The sequence below is a fragment of the Andrena cerasifolii genome, chromosome 6 (genome assembly GCF_050908995.1).
Source record: "Andrena cerasifolii isolate SP2316 chromosome 6, iyAndCera1_principal, whole genome shotgun sequence".
NCBI lineage: Eukaryota > Metazoa > Arthropoda > Insecta > Hymenoptera > Andrenidae > Andrena > Andrena cerasifolii.
The window spans coordinates 16,116,918-16,125,355 of NC_135123.1; the positions used below are offsets into that span (position 1 = coordinate 16,116,918).

The following is an 8,438-nucleotide window of genomic DNA, read 5'->3' on the forward strand; positions in this document are numbered from 1 at the left end:
ATAGAAAACGATTGTCCAAACAGTCAATTAATTTCTACCAATTTTTCTTTGGTCAAATAATCAAAAGAATCACACTTCACTATTTTCTTCGTTATTCCGGCAAATTGCATTTTTTTTCAAAACTACGAGACACGCCACCTAGTAAACTAATCCTTCTATCTTCTCGAAGGAACTCAAGTCGTTTGGACGGATTTTAAGAAAGTTATTCTGCTTTGAAGGCTGTCCGTATCACATATTCTTGTGATTCAGTGAACTCTGCTTGATTTTAGGTGACGACCCGACGTATGCAAATAAGGAAAGGGTTGGAAAATTTCTGTTGGAGTATCGCGACATCTCGAACCGTAAGTCGCAGTGCCTGAAAAGAAGAAATGCTCTTTGAAAAGCGTCGCCTACCGGTAACAAAAGTTGCGGGGTCTTACTTCAATCTGCTTTGCCGCGAAATCAAAATGAAGGTGCGAGGCTCGCGTGCCTGAGAATCGACCAGTTCATCGCGCGTTCATTTTTCAACTACGTGACATTAAATTTGTCGACTTCCTTCGAAAGGACGGGAAGGAGAAGTAGGCGAAGCAGTAATAACTGGAGCGTAATAGAATCAAGAAAGGAATATGAATAGAATTCTCGGTGTATATTCTACGTAGTTACTATATATCGAAAATCTTTAATTGTGTAGTCATGAACTTTTATTACAACTAAGTAGAAGTGTAATCTGTTCTCTTTGCAAATAAAAAGTCAGTTTCTCGTCTATCAGATATTTACCAAGCAATTTAAAACTTTCTGCCATTTATTTCCCAAGTCGTCCGTTTTGTTTAACCCTCCACTAACTTCTTCATTAATTTAAACATACAGAATGCTTCAAACTGCAAAGACTATCTCATATCGACAACCGCCCCATCCTTTTATTCTTCAAGTTATTTATAATCGTTGCGTAGGCTTTGAAATTCCATGGTACTTTTGTGGGGCATTCTACACTCACGCTAAAATCAACGGAGAATTCTTGAATCCCGAATATGTATGATAAACATTCCTTAAGATGATATTAGAAATTAAAATTCTGGATGGACCATGCATGGAAAAGAGAAAGGAGGCAAAGCTCAAGCAAGAAGTGTAGACCTATTCATAGAGCAGTAACCTCCAACGAACAAGGAGGCATACAGGCGGTTCTGTGTGAACTTTGAGCCTTTGTTAAAGGGACAATTAGCATTCTGCATACTGCAAAGCTGACGAAGGGGCAGTGCTGAGCCCGAGAACGTTAGTAAAATGTCGAAAAGCTAGCGGTTGGTTGCACAATTATCGCGATTTATATTCACCTGTCCCAAAATCAAGATTATTGCCAATCATAGTTTGCCTCAACTATTCTTAATTTTGTGTTGATGCGACGAATCGATGTCGAAAGTCCCACGAAGTGAATTCTAAATTATGTTATAGAAGCATACCTGCATTCTAAAACTGGGAACCTTCTCACCTCCATTACCATCTGGTAGTTTTGAAAGAACATAGAATATTGAGAAAGATAATATAATAGTACGAGGCATCGATCAATACAAATTAACGACTTCAATAAATTTATTATTTCTGATCTGGCGAGGAGTATTTAATCGTATTCACAAGGTAACCCGAAAATTCTGATTATATTTTAAACTTTGCAGGCTTGTAAAGGACCTCGATAGAAGTATCAGACAATCTTTTGCTTCTACTACTTTTCGCTTCTGCAGGGTGGAAACACCTCAAGGTTAATATGTATTTTCCTATTTTCCTGTGTATCTTGAAAACTACAGTAGATATAAAAAATTGTTCCACTGAAAATTTAATGGTTATTTTATGCTGTATGAAACTATGCAATCGAATTGTTTAAAATTTATAGCGAGGAACGTCTTTCTATTCAAACTTTATGGACATGTCACGAACGATGCACAAACATAATTACGAATAATTGGTGTCCATTATATGTTGCCACTTGCAAGGAACAAGTACAATTATTCTGTACTGCATTCCACATTAGAGTAGACTCGTTACGCGCAGTGATATACTGTTGATTGATAGGAAACCGGCAGGGAAAGTGCTACGACCAATCGCGTGTATCAAATCCGTGGGAGCTGCGCAGATCGGTTGCAAATCGGTAGCGGTCTACTCTTACATACATCTTATACACACACTCTTATGTACATTACATTAGTATTAATGAGAATGTCAGTGTTGTCAGTGGTCGTGATGAATCTCATTTCTGCAATCACCCAGACGTTTTACAGCTCTGATAGGTATCAATTTCTAATGACCGGTTTCGCCAGGATAATGGGGATATCGGGATTGAACATTATCTATGTAAAACATTGCATCAATTATCGAAGCGTCTGCGACAAGCTTACAATGGGCTTTTATGGATCTTCGATAGACCGACCACTCAATAACAACATGCCCACATCCCAAAGCGAATTTATTACTTTATTCATCAACGTCGGTCTGAATATCACTCACTGTCTGAATATGAATATAATTAATACGTATATTATAAGATAATTTAGTCTTGTTCCATTTTCAATAATTGCACAGAAAGAAAATAATGTTTGCTATATTGATATTATTTACGCGTTTATTATATTATCATAACGCATTAAAATGCATATTGTTAAAAGTTTACGTGTTGGTAAAAGCAGAAAGCAAAGCTGGTGGATATTGATAATGTCCCTGTAAAAGTTTCTGGAAAACTGTTATTTCATGAAACAGAATATTAAACAGTAAATTAAAGACGGAAGCATTTCTAATATTACACACATCTGAAGTAATTAAATGCATTTGAAATCGAATATGACGTAAATGCTTACTTATAATTAAATCGCTGACGAGGGAAATGCGAGAATGAATTACATATGTCGCGCTGGAGAACCACTAACGAGAAACAACACAGTTAATCACAGTTAATTAGTTCTGAAGAAAAATTCTCTTTGAAGAACCTTGAGAAAGCGCTGAAATACCACTCGACTTCTATATCTTTGCTAAAATATTTTCATTAGCTCCTAGAACACATATTAAATAAGTCCCAAATCGTTTTAAATTTTGAGTTTTTCTATTCATAAATAAATTAAACTGCGTCAAACCATACCTACAAATCCTAAACCTCAAAAACATCGGAAGCACAAAATCGTAGAGCCCACGTTATTTTCCAAACTTGATAAATCTTCTACAAACACGCATACCTTCTTTGCCTTCCCCCTGAAAAGATAGTCGTAATTAAGCACCTTTAATTTCAGTCAGAAGCCTGAAGCATCCTTCATTCGAAATGGCGAGAAAATAAATTTATTGGAAGAGGGAACCGAATAACAAATACGACGCATCTAATTCGGCAAAGTTGAAATAAAATTCTAACTTATTCAGTTCACTCCTACAACAGTGAGCAATTATAAAGATTTTATGCAAAGCTGCAAAAAATGATGAATCCAGAGGCCTACTATAATTTCCCGCATCTCCACCCCCAAGTTTGTAGCTAAGCAATTTAGCTATCGAAGTCCCCTTTCTTCTACAGAAATGTTATTGTTCTTGCGAAGCTCTAGCCAAGTATCCTCCACGCTCAACGAAGTGTGCATCCTATTTGTGGAAGAAGAGGCGTATTGTTTCGATGTTTTGAAGCACGGTTGTAGAAGTCAAAGGGACGGATTGAATTGAGGGGGTAACGAGTACGTAGCCATTGAACGTTGCGTTTTCTTTGATAAGAAGACGGCGGAGTTTTGATGGAGGATACCGGTCGTTAGGGAAGTTTTCGAGGTTTCAAGTTGGCGCGTGTTCACGAGCCGCATCAACGTCTGCGCGTCCGCATCTTTCCGCCACTTTCTGAATGCACCGTGCCACCGCATACGTCATAATTATCACGAGTTAAGATGTCCCGCGCATTTTTTTGCCCAGACGCCGTTCAGGAAACTAATTAGCTACCACATAACGAGCGTCGCGCGAACAAAAAGAAGCCTCGTAATTAGTCGCCGCCACCCCGTCCCCGGCCCTCTATCGATCCCGCGAAAGGTGCATGGTCACCGGCGAATATTATGAGAGATTGGATGTAAACGACATGTAACGAGAGGCACAAAGCCCTGGTGAATTTCGCTAACCGCGATAGAGACCCTGGTCCCTTTTTCACGGCAACCGCAACACGAACTGTTCACCGCCAGCGTTTGATAGTTCTATCCCCACCGAACGTACCGTACACTCTTATCGCAGCTAATAAATTCTTCCCGAATGTAAATATACCGATCGCTTGAAATAGGGGGAGGATGTCGTGCCTGAAGAATTAATCAAGTAGATTCCAGTAGGCCAGCAAAATATCAGGGTTGAACAAAACATCGTATTAGGGTTTTTGCCAAGTGTCTGGGTTGTACAGTAGGGTGGAGCTTAAAGTTAAAAAAATTATGTATTTTTTGTAAGTCTTACCACCCTTTAGAATTCTGATATGCAAACACTATATAAAAACTTTGGACAATTCATTCTTACGTTTAGGGGTAGCTCAAGTGAGTCAAAGATTATAGAAATTATGAAAATTCGATATATAATGGCCATATTTTAATTTCTACATTTACATTATATTACATTTATATTTGTATTTGATAATTTATTAAATTTATTCTCCGCGAAGGCTCAGACATCAGACAGAGTCTGTTTCCTGATGTCAGGGTACAATCTACCACTTGTTTTATTTAATTATACGTCGGATGGGGCACAATGATACCTTTTCCCAGTTTCTATTTTTTTAATGAACAAATGAATGCATTTGAAAAATATTTCTAGTGTTCCATGCCCTTCCATATAATTATCATATACATTCGAAATTTCACCATCATTGAGCTACCTGTAGATATAGATCAATTCTGCTCATATTCTGCTGGATTCTATTTTTATAAAAAGGAACAAATTAAGATGGTAAGAAGATCATACTTTCATAGTTGAAAAATAAGCTTCGCCCTATTGTACAGGCTGAATAGTTTCTGAAGTTCTGGTTAACGCCAGTTTTCGCTAGTCTCCTGGTAAATAGAATTGTAGAAACACCTATGAGGAACTTGTGGTGAATAAAACCACTCGTTGAGAAATTAAAACAAACTGCGAAAGCCTAATCAGAAGCGTAGGAAATTACATTAAGTTGATAATTACGGACGAAGTGTATTGAATAGTTTATGGTTTGAGTCTAACATACTACACACGTGTGAATTTCCCGTGATCCCAAACCATTCCATTCTCTCAACCCTGCGTTCTTTTACCTTTTGAATTTTCGATGCTATTTCGTAGGTACATTGAATCCACTGAACAACGATTTTTTAAAGTTTCTTCTATCCTATTGCCCTGAATCCTCATCGAAAAGATCCTAAAAGCCCACTGCAACGTCCTATTCGTGCTCAGTTCCCGGCCTATGCCGGTTCTGTACTGATTCTTACGAGTTCGGTCGTCATTCGATTCTAGTTCGCTGCTGGTCTCTGTTTCGTTCTAGTTTGATACAAATTCGTTGCTAAATAGTTCAGTACCAAATCAGACACGATCCGATACCAGCTCTAGTTCTCACATTTCAGAACCGATTCAGCATAGTTTTTATCCAGCTCTTCATTGATTTTATGGAGCAGAAAGAATTTGCATTATATAATTGGTCTAATAAGCGTTTTTGGTAAACGACATGACGATTGGTTCACACTTTGTGTCGCTTACACTCGAAATTGCTTTTGACAATATAATCGACATTGCTGGATATGTCGCAATTGATTGCATAATGAGGATATGTTTGATATTAATATTACTTATACAGGGTGTCAACAAAATTGTGATACAACCGGTTGGGCGTTGATTCCATATATAAAAATTAGTCGGAAAAGAAGAACAGCATTATATCATTTATTTATGTTTGTGCTCGTGTTTATATTATTAAACATGGAGAATCTCAGGATTTACTTCCAGCTATTGTTCTTATATTATTCCCGCAATGTCGGTCTGTACTATTTCTTTATTTTGAATTTAATTTAAATGGTTTCATGGAAAGAATAAGATTAGTACTTTTTAAGAGTCATTTTATTAATGTATAACCAGTGTTCGAAATAACAGGAAGCAAATCATGGTATACACGGATACCTGGGGAGTTCTAAACACATTTTTTTCAGACACGAAGTCTTGCATTAAAAAAATGTTATTTTTCGTTCGACTAATTTTTGCATGTGAAATCCCCCGGTTGTACCACGATTTTGTGGACACCCTGTATGTTTAACGTACCAGCTATGTATTTGGAGAGTCACTGCAGTGTTATTATCGCTTGATGTGCGTGTATTCGATAAAGAAAAATATTTACACACGACCTTTTGGTTTTTAAATTTTCGAGTTCATTGCTGTGAAGTAGCTAGTATTGATTTTTCTTTATTTATATAGAGAATTATGTATGAACTTCCGCGTTGCGAATCATTGTTGATCAGGTAATTATGTGCTATCTCTGCCTTTAATCGAAAATCGAAATGATGCGTATAAAATAATACAATACATTCAAGACACCCCTGTTTGTGGCTATTACTGCTGGCATATTGCATAATTATAACCTTTAACGTTCCAACTCGTATGGAGAGCCTCCTCAAAAGTTTATTACTTTTTCAAATGATCAAAACTCAAAATAAATATGATCAGAATGAAAACAAAATTTATATGAACGAGTATATAGCTATTACACAATGACATTAAAAGGTTAACACAAACAAATATTCACGAAAAGAATGACCACTAAAAATTTGTCCTCAGACTGGTCTAAATGTAAAGAAATACATTATTCAATGTACTGTCTATCTACACCTTAATTAACACCCTCAAATCAGCGTTTCTTAATTCAATCTTTATCAAATTGATGGTAAACTGATTTCCACCCCTTCAACATAATAATACATTCAGGCTGACGAGTACCTATTCCTACAAATAAAAAGTGTTTCTAGTTTCCCTTTTCACGTTTTCCTTTCCATGGTAAAATGAAAAATGTGGCTTAGAATAAAAAATAATTCCAATAAATCTGAACTATGTACAAAACTGTCGACTGAAATTTTATAGATTTGCATGCTGCAAATCATTAATTTTCAAGGTCTGCCACGCCTGTTGAAAGTTTCTAAAGAGAATCGATACGATGCCCTGTGCCATTAAAATCTTTAAACCTCCCCCGCCTGAATCTCCTCGAGCGTGAAGTTCGAAAATTTCCGACGAACTCGCGATACAAGATACACCCAGCAAACTACATAGTTATTTTACGAGAAAATAGCAGTGGGAAGCTGGCACAACGCGCGTAAATATTCAAAGTGCGCGCGAGTGACAAATGACGAAAGCAAAAGAACAAACTCCCCCAACAATGCACACAGGAGCTACTCTACTCGGCGAGATGAAAGTTTCACTGTCACTTGCAAAGGGATGCTGGATGACCAGCCTTTGTTTTCATTTCATAGTCCATATTCATAAAAACCTGCCTCACTCATCCAGTACCTAAATATTCCAGTTATTGTCTCTCCAATAAACACTTTTTCGTATAGCCTACTGGAAGTTGCCCGTCGAGTCACAAGGAATTAATATTCAAATTCACTGCATCTCAGCACAGATCACCACATTCCAGTACGCCAGTGGTACACGGTTAATTCTTTGCAACCGCTTGGTTGACGTCAAGACACCTCGGACTTACAACCACCGCTGTCATCGAACTTGTCGCCGAAATATATAATATCATAAACAGGTAATCGGTTGCCAATCACCTCGTCCATGTTCCAACCAGAAAGCTTTGAAGTGTTTATAGTTAGTGCGAGAAAAGATTCCCTGGCTGAAGGCTTACCGCTAGAAATCCAGCATTCACGTTGTCCAGCCTCGTCGCATTGTCGTCGAAGCAAGGGTTCCTCTGATAACACGATAACATAACTCACGTCTCGTGCAGCACGGACGGCTGGCGACTGACTGCCTCCAGTTTGAAAGCTCGTGAGCTTTAAGGGCGACCTCTGCCACCACCACGTGCTTCCGACAGATCCGCCGACGACACTGCCATGCGCGTCGATCCTACGAACTCCCCATTGTCCTGGAGAATCTTCGTAAGCTCAGCTTCCCGAGTTGCAACCCTCGATCCTCCGGCGATACCGGCGCGCGCCGCGATGATCAACGCTCGTTGGGAACTATAAATAAAAGGAGGCTTTGTCGTTGCGGTCGCAGTAATCCGTTCGCCACTGCAACTTGCATTCATTGCTAGGACTTGCGGCAATTTACGGCAACGTCGTACGTGACTGTTCTTTTTTCTCTCAGTTTTCAGCGATCTCTGCCTCATCAAAATGTATACCTCACAGGTAGGGATTGCAACGGTTTATCGGTAAATCACGAGAAATACCCTAAAATTTTTACCGGTAATTCGTCAAATTTTTACCGGTAATTCGATTATTAAGTACATATAGCAATATAGCGCATATATGCGTTCATTAAGG

General features: G+C 38.3%; 1 protein-coding gene across 2 annotated transcripts in view; it reads right to left on the reverse strand.

The window, feature by feature from the left end:
• Nucleotides 1–8,100, reverse strand: part of LOC143369948 (zwei Ig domain protein zig-8) — a 70,363-nt gene extending 62,263 nt beyond the window's left edge. The window contains exon 1 of one of the 2 annotated variants that reach the window (XM_076814460.1): nt 7,805–8,100. The gene's annotated coding sequence lies outside the window, so the exon portion shown is untranslated. The remainder of the gene's footprint in view (nt 1–7,804) is intronic. The other variant, XM_076814459.1, reaches the window with a different exon arrangement.
• Between the last annotated feature and the right edge of the window lie 338 nt (nt 8,101–8,438).